We start from the raw sequence: 17,226 nt of genomic DNA, 5'->3' as shown, positions 1-17,226 counted from the left end.
GGAATTCTTGGAGGTTTGGTTTCCTTCACCTCTGTGCTCCCCTACTTTTTGTATCCATGTCATTCAGATCATGAGTTACAATGTAGCCCCTGGTATAAATCCAAGACAACTTGTTCCCAAATATACCAGGTGGATAAGGTTGTGCTCTGTCTTAAGCTAATGTTGATTTGTTGTTCGTGGGTGCTGATAGTTTACTGGCCAATGATTCGTGGTTTAGGGAATCTATGTTTCCACTCAATCAAGAAAATTTCAAGTGAATGGATAGGGACCTTGTCACTGTGTTCAGCAGAACAGGTCATGTGCCGTGGCGGTCTGGAATAGAATCAGTTCTCAAAGCTAGGCCCAGTGTTCAGGAGCCAGCATCTTTCAGAGTTGGCATCAATTAGTTGAGTATGGTCACCAGCTGACCTCTCCTGCTCCCTGGCTGTCTTCACAGCTAATGCTTTCCTATGCACAGCATCTCCCTTTGTCATCTTGAGGCAGGCATGTATTCCTGATTCAGTTTTGGGAGAAGAAAAGATGAGTTGTCTGATAAGGCTATGGGAAGACTGAGAGCTCAAGGGTGCAGTGGAGGCAGCCAAGTTGCTTTATTTCCACCTGGAACCAGGCAGGCAAATGGGGAGATCACACCGGCCAAGTTTCTTTGCCCAGGGGCTATCATTCTACTGCATATATTTGAGTCATTGTGAGAGGAGAAAGATTTATAGGCATTCTTTCAACACTTATTCAACACATATTTCTTGCACACCTACTCTATTCTGAGCTCTGCAGTGTATTTGGGAGCCAGAGCTGCACACAAGGCATTCTTCTCACTGTTCTTGAATGCTTCTCTTTATAACTGCCTCCAAGTCACATCACATCCCAAGTATCCTTCCATGTATTGATTGGATGCCTGCTTGTGAAAAGGCCTTTCCAGAGCTGACACTGCCAATATTTGTAAAGTCTAAGACCTGGGGACTGGGAGGTAGCTATTTTCTATGGGTGGGTACTTTCACATACTTTGTATGAGGGCTCAGTCCTGTTAAGTTTACATTAAAATATTTTTTAAAAAAAGCCAAAACCAACCAAACAAGCAAACCAGTCACACAGGCAGAGCTCAAGACTGGGGAAAGAAGGATTCAAGGCACTTCTTATAAGCTGGTCCAACCAGCTGCCCTGGATTCTAGCACTGCAGAGTCTTAGCATCAAATATGTATTTGAAAAGATACTTTGTTAAGAAAGCTGTAAATACTGCACGGGGATGTTGAAAGTTCAGTAGATGAAATTTTTCCTATTTTATCATCACCAACCCCAGGCTCTAAATAAAACATGAGTATAGATGCCTAGTTCATTAAGGACATGCCACGTTTGGCATGGAAGGTGAAAATGTGGCCCTTGGGTGCTAGTCATCACCAAAGATGTTATATCTCAAATGTGCGAAGGAGAAAAATAGAACCTTTCTGAAACTCCGGCACCCATCCAGAGTTTGTGTAATGTCACAGATGAGAGCTTGGTAGAGAGCTCTCTCTGAACGCGGGAGCTTTCTTGAGGAGGTCCCCTGTCCCACTAAGTGAGGACATGTGGCTATAAGTGTGGCTTACAGACTTGGTGGGCTCCCAGGAAAAAAAAAATTTTTTGACAGGCAGAGTTAGACAGTGAGAGAGAGAGAGAGAGAGGTCTTCCTTTTTGGGTTGGTTCAACCCCCAAGTGGCCGCTATGGCCAGCGCGTTGTGGCCGGTGTGCTGCGCTGATTCAAAGCCAGGAGCCCGGTGCTTCCTCCTGGTCTCCCATGCGGGTGCAGGGTCCAAGGACCTGGGCCATCCTCCACTGCACTCCCGGACCACGGCAGAGAGCTGGCCTGGAAGAGGAGCAACCAGGACAGAATCCGGTGCCCCAGCTGGGACTAGAACCCCAGGGTGCTGGTGCCGCAGGCGGAGGATTAGCCTAGTGAGCTGCAGCACTGGCCCTACCAGGAAGAATTTTTACAAAGCATCCTTACCCAACCTTTCAAGCTCTAAAACTTCCATGTGGCTTTCTCATTCCATCTTCTAGAGAACTCAAGAGCCAAAAATGTATTGTGCAGCTCTAAACTCAGTTACAAAGGATCTGGGCATGTTACAGAAATGTTTTATTAAACAGCCCATGACTCCCACACAAAACTGGAAATTTTGACACAGCTCCCTTAACTAGGGGACCTGTAGTTCAGTTTCTTTTCAACAATGCCAATTTACTCTTGCTGTACAGGTGTAAATATTACTGTTATGTTTCCCTTTCATTTTTGTATGAGTCTCAGTTTGAATGATTAAGTATCTAGTCACCTTATCTTGAATCTGCCTTAATCTCCACCTAGTTGAGAATCATTCCTCCAGAGTCATCCGGATTTTATCTCAATACATCTTTATGAATTTGAACAAGTTCTCTAATCTTTGTGTGGTTCAGTATGATCATTTACAAGTTGGAGTTTTATGTATATACATTCCCTACTTCCTCCCAAATGTTAACACATTTTTAGTCACACCAACTGAAATTTTTGATTTCTATTTTTCTCTTAAAACCAGATGATTTAGCTAAATGTGGAGGATCTTTCACAGTCAGTGGCAAGACAGTATGGGGTCTTTCATGCCATTCTGAGAAGTTTGCACTTCTTGCTAGGCAAATTAAAATGTTTTTTAGTAGGTGAATAATGTGACTAAGAGTTTACTTCAAAACAGTGTATTATAATAATCCAGATGAGATGAGAAGGGGACGCTAGCAATGAACTTTAAAGGGTTATATCTCTGTGTGTGGGCGATTTTGAAACTTACAGCCTCTCGAGCTCGGATGACAGAGAACTCCTATGCTGAGTGACTTTCAATTAGATTCCTATCACCTCCACTCAGATCTCTCCAATGTAGGCCATCGGTGTACTGTTTCCCTGCTTCTCATCTTTCAGTAAGATTTGTGTGTGCCAGGAACAAAAGAGCATAGGATCCCAGAGCAAGATGGCCTTCAATGATGAATCAAGTAATTCCCATGTGTTAGTTTATAAATTGTTAACTGCGTGGGGATTCATAGGGATGAAAGATTCTCTGTTTATTGTCCTCTGAGATGAAAGATGCATAATTTATAACATGGGGTTACTATTTTATTTACTCATGTGATGCCAAAATCACATTCTTTGCTAGTGATGGAATTGCAGAATCCATTTTAATTTGTGGGCAAGTAGCTTATTAAAAACTGCAGAGGTGGAGGGTCTGACTATACAAAAATAGGTGTTGTATGAAAGAAATCTGATCCTTTTGTTGTTAACACAAAGGCTATATTCTCCTGCTCTCAGAATTAGTGAGATGTCAAACATATGTGCATGGGGTAAAAATGTTGGATCTGCTTTGTATTCATGTCGGCTTATGGTTTCTGATGATATTATTAGATACACTGTAAAAATAGTTTAAAATATCTTAAAATTATAGACCTTGCACAATATTCTCCTCCAGTAGTCTCAAAACCTTTATATGGCATTCTTCTGGGTTCCCAGGTAAACACACACTTCCAGCATCCAAAAATATCAGCAATTTGGGGGCTTAGGAAAATTTGTTTGTGGAACCTACAGAAATTCTTTGGTTGGAATTCTCTTTGAAGCTTTGTAGGAAAGCCTAGTTTGGTACGTTCTCTTGCTTTTTTTTATTTTATTTTTTATTTTTGACAGGCAGAGTGGACAGTGAGAGAGAGAGACAGAGAGAAAGGTCTTCCTTTTGCTGTTGGTTCACCCTCCAATGGCCAATGCGGCCGGCCAGGAGCCAGGTGCTTCTCTTGGTCTCCCATGCAGGTGCAGGGCTCAAGGAGTTGGGCCATCCTCCACTGCACTCCTGGGCCATAGCAGAGAGCTGGCCTGGAAGAGGGGCAACTGGTATAGAATCCAGTGCCCCGACTGGGACCAGAACCCGGTGTGCTGGCGCCACAAGGCGGAAGATTAGCCTATTGAGCCACAGTGCTGGCTTTTCTTGCTCTTAATAAACAGGTGTAGCTCACTTCTTGTTGGTCAACTTTGGGTCAATTTTCTGTATTTAAAAAAAAAAGATTTATTAATTTATTTGAAGACAGAAATACAGAAAAAGAGAGAGAGAGATTCCATCCACTGGCTCATTCCCCAAATGGCTAGAATGACCTGGCTTGGGCCAGGTTGAAGCCAGGAGCCAGGAGCTGCTTCTGGATCTCCCATGTGGGTGGCAGGGACCCCATAACTTGGGCCATCATTCACTGCTTTCCAAGGCACATTAGCAGCAAGCTAGAATGGAAATAGAGCAGCCAGGTCTCAAACCAGCACCTTTATAGGCTGCCGGCACAGCAAGTGGTAGGTTAACCAGCTGAGCCACAGCACCAACCCCAATTTTCTGTATTTTTTTAATGTGTACTTTATGTTTCCTTTCCCTTACCTAGTCTGTGGGAGGCTATGGGTTTGTATGTGGATTGGGATGAGGCAGAAATGTCAGAGATTTCTTTCTACATGGTTTTCCACCACTATACTCTTCCTTTTGTGGAACCAATGTCAATCTCCTCAACATCTTAGAAATCACAGTGACAGAGGAACATTTGAAAATAAGAGAGAAGGGTTACAGTAGCTAACAACATCAATACCTTCTATTAACTTCTAGCAAAGGTAGAGTGTTTCTCCTTAGACTTATGCCCAAACAACCAAAGCAGGAAAGGACAAGGATTTATAGAGAGAGGTTTGCAAAGACTACAGGATAGCACAATGCAAAGAACCAAACGTGAACTATGCAAAACACTCAGGGAAACAAAGGGTCTATACTCAGAATTTTCTATCTAAAAATAATGTTACAGACTGATTGCATAATTCTTGATTTCACTAGGATATAAGTTTGCTTCTTAAATAGAACAATTTAGGCATTTCTAAGAATGTTCTTTTGGAGACATAGGAGATATTTCTAGAAATTGTAGTTCCCCTTTTTTCACCCCCCAGGGCAGGGAAGTGTGACTATTTAAAAAAAATCTTTTTATTTGACACTGGAAGAAAATAAAGGAAAGTTAAGGCATAACTAATCATGGTATTTATGTATATGGAAAACCTGGCGTACAATAAGCAAGATATCTTCACTTGGTGCAGAGGTGCACTTCAACTAAATTGAGGGATTAGAATTAGATATAAGAAAGTCTTTTCTCTCTGAGGCAGTCTACTATTAATTCTGTGTTTTCTAGAACTCCTTTCTCTGGAAACCTGTTCCTTTTGCTATCATCAGTGTTGTGATTACTGTTGTTTCAGCAGAAGACAAATGTTCATTTATCTGAAATGACTTAAAGAAAGTAGGTTAAAATAGTACTGGAGGACTTAGTACTCCACTTTCAGCAATGTACAGATCAACCAGACAGAAAATCAATAAGAAAACAGCAGATTTAATTGACACTATAGACCAAATGGACCTAACAGATTTCTACAGAATGTTTCATTATACAGTTGCAGAATATACATTCTTCTCAGCAGTGCATGGAACCTTTACTAGGATTGACCACATAATAGGCCATAAATCAAGTCTCAGCAAATTCAAAAGAATTAGAATCATACCATGCAGCTTCTCAGACCACAGTGGAATGAAGCTGGAAATGAGCAACTCAGGCATCCCTAGAGCATATGCAAACACATGGAGTCTGAACAACATGCTCCTGAATGAACAGTGGGTCACAGAAGAAATCAAAAGAGAAATCAAAAACTTTCTGGAAACAAATGAAGATAACAACACAACATACCAAAATGTATGGGATACAGCAAAAGCAGTGTTAAGAGGAAAATTTATAGCAATAGGTGCCTACATCAAGAAATTGGAAAGGTACTAAATAAATGAGCTATCAGTGCATCTCAAGGATCTAGAAAAACTACAGAAAACCAGACCCAAAACTAGTAGGAGAAGAGAAATAATTGAAATTAGAGAAGAAATTAACAAAATTGAATAAAAAAATTAGAAAAGATAAGCAAAATGAAGAGCTGGCTTTTTGAAAAAATAAACAAAATTGATACACCATTGGCCCAACTAGCCAAAAAAAAGGAAAAAAAAAGGAGAGAGAAGACCCAAATCAATAAAATCAGTGATGAAAAAGGGAATGTAACAACAGACACCACAAAAGTAAAAAGAGTCATCAGAAATTACTACAAAGAGTTGTATGCCAACAAACTGGGAAATCTATCAGAAATGTATAGATTCCTGGACACATGCAACCTACCTAAATTGAACCAGGAAGACATAGAAAACCTAAACAGACCCATAACTGAGTCAGAAATTGAATCAGTAAGAAAGGCCCTCCCAACAAAGAAAAGTCCAGGACCAGATGGATTCTCTGCTGAATTCTACCAGACATTTAAAGAAGAACTAACTCCAATTTTTCTCAAACAATTCAGAACAATCAAAAAAGAGGGAATCCTCCCAAATTCTTTCTATGAAGCCAGCATCACCTTAATTCCTAAATCTGAAAAAGATGCAGCAAAGAGAATCACAGACCAATTTCCCTGATGAACATAGATGCAAAAATCCTCAATAAAATTCTGGCCAATAGAATGCAACAACACATCAGAAAGATCATCCACCCAGACCAAGTAGGATTTATCCCTGGTATGCAGGGATGGTTCAATGTTTGCAAAGCAATCAATGTGATACACCACATTAACAAACTGCAGAAGAAAAACAATATGATTATCTCAATAGATGCAGAGAAAGCATTTGCTAAAATTCAACACCCTTTCATGATGAAAACTCTAAGCAAATTGGGTATAGAAGGAACATTCCTCAATACAATCAAGGCAATTTATGAAAAACCCATGGCCAGCATCCTAGTGAATAGGGAAAAGTTGGAAGCATTTCCCCTGAGATCTGATATCAGGTAGGGATGCTCACTCTCACCACTGCTATTCAATATAGTTCTGGAAGTTTTAGCCAGAGCCATTAGGCAAGAAAAAGAAATTAAAGGGATACAAATTGGGAAGGAAGAAGTCAAACTATCCCCCTTTGCAGATGATATGATTTTTTTATTTAGGGGATCCAAAGAACTCTACTAAGAGATTATTGGAACTCATAGAAGAGTTTGACAAAGTAGCAGGATATAAAATCAGTGCACAAAAATCAACAGCCTTTGAATACACAGACAATGCCATGGCTTAGAAAGAACTGGTAAGATCAATACCATTCACAATAGCTACAGAAAAAATCAAATACCTTGTAATAAACTTATCCAAGGATGTCAAAGATTTCTACGATGACAATTACAGAATCTTAAAGAAAGAAATAGAAGAGGATACCAGAAAATGGAAAAATCTTTCATGCTCATGGATTGGAAGCATCAATATCATCAAAATGTCCATTCTCCCAAAAGCAATTTATAGATTCAACGTGATCCCAATCAAAATATCAAAGATGTTCTTCTCAGATCTAGAAAAAAATGATGCCTAAATTCATATGGAGGCACAGGAGACCTTGAATAGTTAAAGCAATACTGTACAACAAAAACAGAGCAGGAGGCATCACAATACCAGATTTCAGGACATACTACAGGGCAGTTATAATCAAAACAGCATTGTTGGCCAGTGCTGTGTCTCACTAGGCTAATCCTCTGCCTGCGGTGCCAGTAGCCTGGGTTCTAGTCCTGGTTGGGGTGCTGGATTCTGTCCTGGTAGCTCTTCTTCCAGTCCAGCTCTCTGCTATGCCCAGGAAGGCAGTGGAGGATGGCCCAAGTCCTTGGGCCCCTGCACCCACATGGGAGACCAGGAGGAAGTACCTGGCTCCTGGCTTCGGATTGGCACAGCGGGCGGGCCGTGGCCGCCATTTGTGGGGTTGAACCATCAGAAGGAAGACCTTTCTGTCTCTCTCTCTCACTGACTAACTCTGCCTGTCAAAAAAAGAAAGAAAGAAAGAAAGAAAGAAAGAAAGAAAGAAAGAAAGAAAGAAAGAAAGGAAGAAAACAGCATTGTACTGGAATGGAAACAGATGGATAGACCAATGGAGCAGAATAGAAACACCAGAGATCAATCCAAACATCTAGAACCAACTTATATTTGATCAAGGATCTAAACCAATTCCTGGAGCAAGGACATTTATTAAACAAATGGTGCTGGGAAAACTGGATTTCCACATGCAGAAGTATGAAGCAAGACCTGTGCCTTACACCATACACAAAAATCTACTCAACATGGATTAAAGCTCTAAATCTATGACCCGACACCATCAAATTATTAGAGAACATTGGAGAAACCCTGCAAGATATAGGCACTGGCAAAGACTTCTTGGAAAAGACCCCAGAGGCACAGGCAGTCAAAGCCAAAATTAACAATTGGGATTACGTCAAATTGAGAAGTTTCTGTACTGCAAAAGAAACAGTCAGGAAAGTGAAGAGGCAACCAACAGAATGGGAAAAAATATTTGCAAGCTATGCAACTGATAAAGGATTAATAACCAGAATCTACAAACAACAAAATCTACAACAACAAAACAAACAACCCACTTAAGAGATGGGCCAAGGACCTCAATAGACATTTTTCAAAAGAGGAAATCCAAATGGCCAACAGGCACATGAAAAAGTGTTCAGGATCACTAGCCATCAAGGAAATGCAAATCAAAACCACAATGAGGTTTCATCTCACCCCGGTTAGAATGGCTCACATACAGAAATCTACCAACAACAGATACTGGAAAGGATGTGGGGGAAAAGGCACACTAATCCACTGCTGGTGGGAATACAAACTGGTTAAGCCACTGTGGAAATCAGTTTGGAGATTCCTCAGAACCCTGAATATAGCTCTACCACACGACCTAGCCATTCCACTCCTCAGAATCTACCCAAAGGAAATTAAATTGGCAAATAAAAGAGCTATCTGCACCTCAATGTTATTGCAGCTCAATTCACAATAGCTAAGACCTGGAATCAACCTAAATACCCATCAACAGAAGACTGGATAAAGAAATTATGGGATATGTACTCTATAGAATACTACACAGTGGTAAAAAAATGAAATCCTGTCATTTGCAATAAAATGGAGGAATCTGGAAAACATCATACTGAGTGAAATAAACCAGTCCCAAAGGGACAAATATCATATGTTCTCCCTGACCTGTGACAACTAACAGAGCACCAAAAATGAAACCTGTAGAAGTGAAAGGGACACTATGAGAAACAGTGACTTGATCAGCCCTTGTCCTGAGTGTTGAGGAACAGCTTACTATTTTATTCTTTTCAGTATTTTCTTTTTCTACTTAATACCATTGGTTGAACTCTTAATTAACACAGAATTATTCTCAGGTGTTTAAATTTAACTGAAAATCAATCCCTGTTAAAAATAAGAGTGGGAATAAGAGAGGGAGGGAACATATAGTTTGACCCATGCTCATTTAGACTTACCTCTAATAGTAGAGGTAGAAACGTGCCATGGAACTCCAAATCTCATTAAGTTGGCAGGTGCCAATGCCATCTTACTAGGTAAAGTGATCAGTTTAAGTTCATAGTCGATCATAGAGATAGGATTAAGTGTCAAAGGGATCACATAAAAAAGAGAAGTGTCTGCTAATGATAATTGATCGAATTAAAAAGGAGAGAAAAATTCAATATGGGAATTGGGATACACAGCAGACTCACAGAATGGCAAAAACACTAAACAGCACTCTGGCCTCAGAATCAGCCCTTAAGGCATTCAGATTTGGCTAAAAAGTCCATGAGAGTTTCTCAGGCATGGAAAGCCAAGACACTGTGGCAAAAAATGACCTAAATGAAAGATCTCTATGAGTGAGATGCCAGCGGGAAATATGGGCCATAAAAGAAGGAGGTACCTTTCTCTGAAGGGAGGAGAGAACTTCCACTTTAACCATGGCCTTGTCTAAAAATGATCAGAGTCAGTGAACTCAGGGGGCTTCCATAGCCTTGGCAGCTCATGACAAGAGTCTCGGGTGATTACTGACATCATAAATAAGAGTGTCAATTGTTAAATCAACAACAGGATTCACTGTGCACTTACTCCCCATGTAGGATCTCTGTCCTTAATGTGTTTTACTAAGAGAACTAACGGTAAAACTAGTATTCAAACAGTACCTTATACTTTGTGTGTCTGTGTAGGTGCAAACTGTTGAAATCTTCACTTAGTAAATACTAAGTTGATGTTTTGTATTTAAAGATAATTAAAAATTAATCTTAATGAAGAATGGAAAAGGGAGTAGGAGATGGGATGGTTTGTGGGTGGGAGGTTGGTTATGGAAGAAAAAAACCACTATAATCCAGAAGTTGTACTTTCAAAGTTTATATTTATTAAATGAAAGTTTTCTAAAACACACACACACACACAAAACAATAAATAAAGTAGGTTAAGCCTCTTCCTGTGTTGCCCAAAAGGGCACCAATTTGAGTTCTGGCTGCTCCACTTCCAATCCAGCTGCTATGGCCTGGGAAAGCAGTGGAAGATGGCCCAAGTCCTTGGGCCCCTGCACCCACGTGGCAGACCCAGGAGAAGCTCCTGGCTCCTGGCTTTGGATTAGCTAGGCTAATCCTCTCTCTGCCTTTCCATCTTCTGTCTGTAACTCTGCCCCTCAAATAAATAAATAAATAAATAAGATTTTTAAAAAATGAAAAAAAAAACACTAAGTCTGACTTTTCTTCAGGTGTCCAGTTCCAAGGGTTTTTCATGTAGCACATTCCTGGGCTATTTTCAGAAGTAAGAGATCCAGCTAAAGAATTCTAGAGGCTTCTTTCTACTCTACATATTCAGACCTAAAAACAGATACTACCTTTGTAAAACTTGAAATTGTCTTTATTGAGTCAAAATGGAAATTATATTCATATTTCTTCACAATCTGTAAGACATAAAATGTTTATACATTTTTCTTTGAATTTTTTCAAAATTACCTAGTGTCTTTGTTTCTCCCATGTGTGTGTTTGTGTGTGTGTGTGTGTCTGTGTGTGTTGACATTAATGGACCTCTTGGAGTCTAAAGTAAAGTGTTTTCTTGTTGCTTTGGCAACTTTACTTAGTTATTCAGAACGTCACCCTGTCATTGCCATGTTCAATAGAGTTGCTTTAAACATGGCCATATATTATTAAAGCTGTAACAAATACATTTGTGTTTTATCACTTGTGATGAATGTTTCATTTCAATGGGATCAGTTCTAATTCTGGAAATGAAGTGCCTACCCAAGTGAGGAACATGGCACCCTTTCCGAGAAAAAACTAACAAACAAATGAAAAAAAGAAGAAAATGTTCCATAAGACAGGAAATCTGCCTCACCTTGCCTTCCCAAAGGCCCAGTAGTAATTTTAGGAATAAAGACAGACATCCCTTTTATTTTCTGCTTAAAAATCTCTGCAGAGTTTAAGAAACACAGACCTCTTCACTGCATTCTGATTGTCTTGGTTCTTGGCTTTAGAATCAAGGAATCCCAGGACTTTAGAACCAGAAGGGTATAGAATTCACCCTGAATCTTCATTAAAAATGAGAAATACAAGATTCAGAGAAATAAGGTGGTTTGACTAAGCTTGTATTATTTAATGGGAGAAACAAGACTTGAAACTTAGTTCTGGTCTCCTCACTACTATTTTTTTTTTTTTTTGACAGGCAGAGTGGACAGTGAGAGAGACAGAGAGAAAGGTCTTCCTTTTGCCGTTGGTTCACCCTCCAATGGCCGCAGCGGCTGGCGCGCTGCGGCCAGCGCACAGTGCTGATCCGAAGGCAGGAGCCAGGTGCTTCTCCTGCTCTCCCATGGGGTGCAGGGCCCAAGCACTTGGGCCATCCTCCACTGCACTCCCTGGCCACAGCAGAGAGCTGGCCTGGAAGAGGGGCAACCGGGACAGAATCCGGCGCCCCGACCGGGACTAGAACCCAGTGTGCCGGCGCCTCAAGGTGGAGGATTAGCCTAGTGAGCCGCGGCGCCGGCTCTCCTCACTACTATTTTGCATTCATGTATGTTTTTTAAAAAGTAAATTCTTTTTATACTACTTAGAACATAGGGAAAAATTGCTCCCCTTAGACAGAAGCAAAGTAGAGACCTTGAAATGTCAAGAGGTTTAAAATCAAGCTCAACTGAGAGCCAGTGGCAAAACCTGTGATTGTAATAGACATACAAAGATAGATGCCTGCCTATGAACCATTGCAGGTGCATGTGAGCTGCACATGTGGAGTTTTAGTGTTACTGCAGACTGAGACAATTCATCCTTGTTGTAGTCATCTAGAACTATCTTATAAATGCAACTATGCAAACCCTATATGACATCAAAATAGAGGTGCAGTTCATACTTCCTGCTTTGTCTATAACAAGGACTCCCAAGGACCTGCTCACCCCCTGCAACAATGAAGGTGGTATTGTTCCCAATATTTTCTGAACTGCCTGCCTGCTAATTGCTCAACTTTTGCAGCCTTGACTTGGCAACTCTGATGAAACAATAGAGAAGCAAACATAAGGTCTGTCCCTTTGCAACAGTTGCTCTCCCACGTGATAAGCAGATACATATATGAATGAAATGATTATGTGGTAAATGATATCACTTGTTACATTCAGACCTAAGAACTTACACAGTGTTTGGGGTTTCATTTGATCATAGGGCTGTCCCCTGATGCATCTGTTCTGTCTGGCTCTGCCAGATGACCTCTGTTTTAAATGGAAATCCCTGTAGCCTCAAGATGGCTGCTATAGAAGCCTATGCTATGAGAGTACTTCAAAAAGTGCATGGAAGATGAAATTAAAAGATAAGCTGGCTCAAAAATATTGAAATCCACACATTGTTTTTTTCATAATATGCATGCTATGTGAACTTTTGACCTTTTTGAATTTTAAAATATTTTGCACCAGAATAAACTTATATTTCAATTTCATTCTCCATGAACTTTTGAAATGCTTGCATATGCTTCAGCACCCCTCTCCACAGCCTCACCCCAACAAGGCAGGAATGAATGAATAATGTTCTTAGCCAGCCTATTTCTTTCATTCAGCTTCTGAACATCATGATTACTGTCATCTCTTTGCTTTCAGTTAATGAATGGATATTGATGGCATAAAGCCAATGTTGAGTTTGGGATAGATCTTTGATTACTCTAATTAGTTATAAATCAATAATATTTATAGATTTGTCTACAATAAATGAGGAATTTCATTTCATAAAAAGAGAAGTTCACTTCTGTGGAGTAGGTATCATTGCTCCCATTGAAATGGAAACTCAGAAAAGAGGATTTGGCCAATTCCCATGGCCATAGTCAAATCATATATAAGACTACCATTCATCCAAATTGCCTGGGGTAATCACTAATAGATTCACATTTTACTGTCAAAACTTGGCTTTTTTGATATATTGTATAGTTGACACAGTTAATTAGAACCCAATTAATATACTAGACAACAATGATCTGAGGCAACATTGGCAAGTGGACTTTTCTTGCACCATGTATCATGCCACATCCCATTCCTCCCTCCTAGAGACATACTTTTCTATTCCTTGGGCCTCTTAAATTCTGCACTTTTCTCATTTTTCTGTCTCAGCTGGTTACTAACTTGTTACTCTTAAATGCTGTTACAATGATTTTCCTCTTGATCTTTGTTATCCACAAATAAGCCAAGACTTTCCAACCAACCTTTCCATGCTGAAAAATCTGGTTCTGCCACTGCCCTCACCCTCACAGGATAATATGAACCTTTTTAGTTATGAAACTATCGCTAAGATCATCTGTTGTTATTGGGATTTCTTTCCAGTGCTCCTACAAGAATTCTAGATATTGCATTCCCTCAGGCATTCTCATGCTGTATGGTAGTTGCATACCAGTATCTAATTTTCTCCTGCTGAGAAATATTTTTTCAAAATTATTTATTTATTTTTAAAGATTCATTTTACTTGAAAGGCAGAGCTATATGGGGAGGGGGGAGATAGAGAGGGAACAACAGAGAGATCCTCCATCTGCTGGTTTACCCCTCAAATGACTGCAACAGCCAGGGCTGGGGCAGGCTGATGTCAGCAACCAGGAGCCAAGAGCCAGGAGTTTCCTCTGGGTGTCCCATGTGGATGGCAGGGGCCTATCAACCTGGGCTTCTTCCGCTGCTTTCTTAGGAGCATTAGCAGGGAGCTGGATCAGAAGTGCAGCAGCTGGACTCAAATTGGCATCCATATGTGATGCCAGCATTGCAAGCAGCTACTTTTACCCTCCATGTCACAACGCTGGGTCCTCAAAATTATTTTTAAGTTTGATAAGGTACACACCATAAAAGCTACCTTCTTAACCTCTTTTTAAGGGTGTAGTTTAGTGGTAACAAGTAGATACTTAGTTATCTTTCTGTCTTTCCTACAATATTATGAAATTGTGGAAAGCCAGGAGAATGTCTCTTTAACACATTCTCACTCTAACAGAATGCCTTGAATAAAAGAATTAGTCCATGAAGACTTCATGAATAAATAGAGAACCCATGTTTTCCATTGTTCCCGAAATTCTCAGTTTCTGATTGCTGCCTCTTTATTAGGACTGTTCACCAACTTTGCTTCTCCTCCCAACTTCTGAGAATTCCTCACGATGTTTTGAGTCTTCTGCTTTACTGCATTTCCTAGTATTTATATAATTATGATCCTTGTTTCTATTTTAAAAATATTTATTTATTTAATCATTTACAAGAGAGAGAGAGAGAATCTTTCATCCACTGCTTTACCTCCCTAATGCCTGTAACAGCGAGGGCAAAGTCAGGTTGAAGCCAAGAGCCAGGAATGCCTATCTGGTCTCCCTTGTGGGTGGCAAGGGTCCACATACTCTGGTCATCTTCCACTGCCTTCCCAAGCACAATAGCAGGAAGTTGAATCGGAAGTGGGCCATACAGGACTCAGAACCGTCACTCAGATATGGGATCCAATGGCTGCTTATCTCACTGTCACAATGCCATCGTGTGATCCTTGTCTTTCTCTCTGTATTCAAATGCATTGTGTGTCCTGACTTTGCAGACATTCCGGCAGCTTTTACACCAGACTGCTCTGAAGATCTGTGCTGCTTACCTATTCAGCCTGCTTCAACCTCTCAGAGATGTCTGAACTCTCATCATCCTGTGGTCCTTGAAAGATTTGACCTTGGAGTTAGTAGACATGGGTGTGAAGTCGAATTCTGTATTCATCCAGCTTTGTAACAAGTAATTTAGCCTCTTAAAGCTCTCATTCCACATCTGTGAAACATGGATAATAATGATATCATGTTTCCAGGAATGAATGAGATAATATATATAGAAGAACTTTGCAAACCAGCTAAGCTGCTTCTGCCACATCCAAAATTAGTGGGATTTCACTGCTTTGCACTGGCTGAAAGGAGGTTTTTAAACACAGCAAAGCCTCCTCAAACCATAATAACAAGAATCCCCTAAAGCAAGGAGTGAAAACAGGATTTGACATATCACCTTAGAAAGATAGCCGGTTCTGGACTAGCTCATCATTGGAACCAGTCGTAACTGCTCTTTTACAGCTTGCTAAATTTAGATATGTGAGGCCCTCAAATTAACAGCTGAGTGTTCTGTAAACTTAGTGTCTGGGAACTACTTTAAAATGGGTTTCTTAGAATTCCAAGCAATTGTGGATTATTTAAGCTGGGTGATGTATTGGTTACAGCATATAATGTGAGTGCAAAAATGACTAACTGTGGGGTCTGTGGCTGTGGTGTAACAGGTAAAACCACTGCCAGCAATGCTGGCATCCTAAATGGGTACTGATTCATTCCAAGCTGCTCCACTTCCAATTCAGTTCTCTGCTAATGGCCTGAGAACAACAGCCAAAGATAGCCCAAGTGCTTGGTCCCCTGCCACCCATGTGGGAGACCTGAATGAAGCTTCTGGTGCCTAGCTTTGGCCTGGTGCAGCATTGGCCATTGTGGTTATCTGGGGAGTGAACCAGTAGATGGAAGATCTCTCTCTCTCTGTGTGTGTGTGTGTGTGCGTCTCTGTGTGTGTATCCCTCTACTTGTCTAACCCTGACTTTTAAATAAATGAATAAAATATCTTAAATAGTGACAAGCTGTGGGCTGTCTCATCTATTAATATTGCTCTGAAATCACCTTTAGAAATATGTAAAAAAGACATGAGAACTTAAGGAACAATTGGACATAGCCATGCGTGTTTTGAGTTTAAAAATTTGGTATCAAGAATTCAGATGAACTAAGCTAAAATATGAGAAAATTCTGTCAATTGTGAAATAAAAATAAGAAAGAATGACACCACCAAGTATCATTAGAGATATTTATATGCCTTACTTGTACTAATGGAGAGAGTCTGGATGGTGCTGTAACTCTGTATATTTTAGATGCTTTGAATGTTGGACTTTCACAAAAAGCTCATTTGAAATACGCTGTAAGCTAAAGTGGTTTAAAAGGTTTTGAAATTTGGGAGTTGATAGCAGTTGTGTTATAAATACTTTTTTTCTGGTACAGATGTGACCAATACCTATTGCACTGCTGCTCTATTTCATAAATCAAAATCCCGCCTCGTGATAACAGTATGTTGCTTCAAGCTGGCTAAGTCATAGTTGAAAACCTTGGAGGAGTTTGTGTAATGTTTGGAACATGCTCCACTGGGAGTCTGTACAATTCTGGAAACCCTGTGCCCTGTTTAAAGCGGTCAAAGGGAATCAGCGCATCCACCAAGCTGACTGTGGTCCATGCAGCTTTGAGAATAGTTCAAATATTTATTTTTAATCCATGCCTCTGCTTGTTCCCATGCTATTCATATCCTTGTAGTTATGCATGATTGATAGACAAGAACCATGCAAATTTAGGGAGGCCCATACTTGAAGACGTCATGCCATAGCCAGGGGTTGATGAGATTTTTCTGCAAAGGGCCAGATAGTAAATATTTTTGTCTTTGAAAGTTGTAGGATCTCTGTCACAATGACTTGATCCTGCTGCTGTTGTGTGAAAGTAACATCAGATAATACATATACAGATACTATGGCTGTGTTCCAATGAAACTATATAAAAACAGGCAATAGGGCAGATTTGGCCCGTGGGCTATAATTTACTCACACCTGTTCTAAGCAGTAGCTCTGTAATTACTTTAAAATGTTTTGCCTACATTTCTCTGCACATAGAGAGAATTCGGTTCAGCACAGAAGGTGATGGAGATGCTAATCATCGTTAAGTCTCAAGAACTCTGACTCACTGCTCCTCTGGGATTTATTCAGAGCAGGTTATCAGCTGAGGTGAGAAATTCAGGAGCCAGTGTGACCCTCTCCTTCTTGGATGAGTCTCAAAGCCCATCCTTTGAATGATCACTGAAGAGTTAACTAAAT

This window comes from Oryctolagus cuniculus, chromosome 5 (assembly GCF_051225735.1).
Source record: "Oryctolagus cuniculus isolate XC-2025 breed Fujian yellow rabbit chromosome 5, ASM5122573v1, whole genome shotgun sequence".
Taxonomy (NCBI): domain Eukaryota; kingdom Metazoa; phylum Chordata; class Mammalia; order Lagomorpha; family Leporidae; genus Oryctolagus; species Oryctolagus cuniculus.
The sequence above is the reverse complement of the archived record's forward strand: the minus strand, read 5'-3'. Positions refer to the sequence as shown.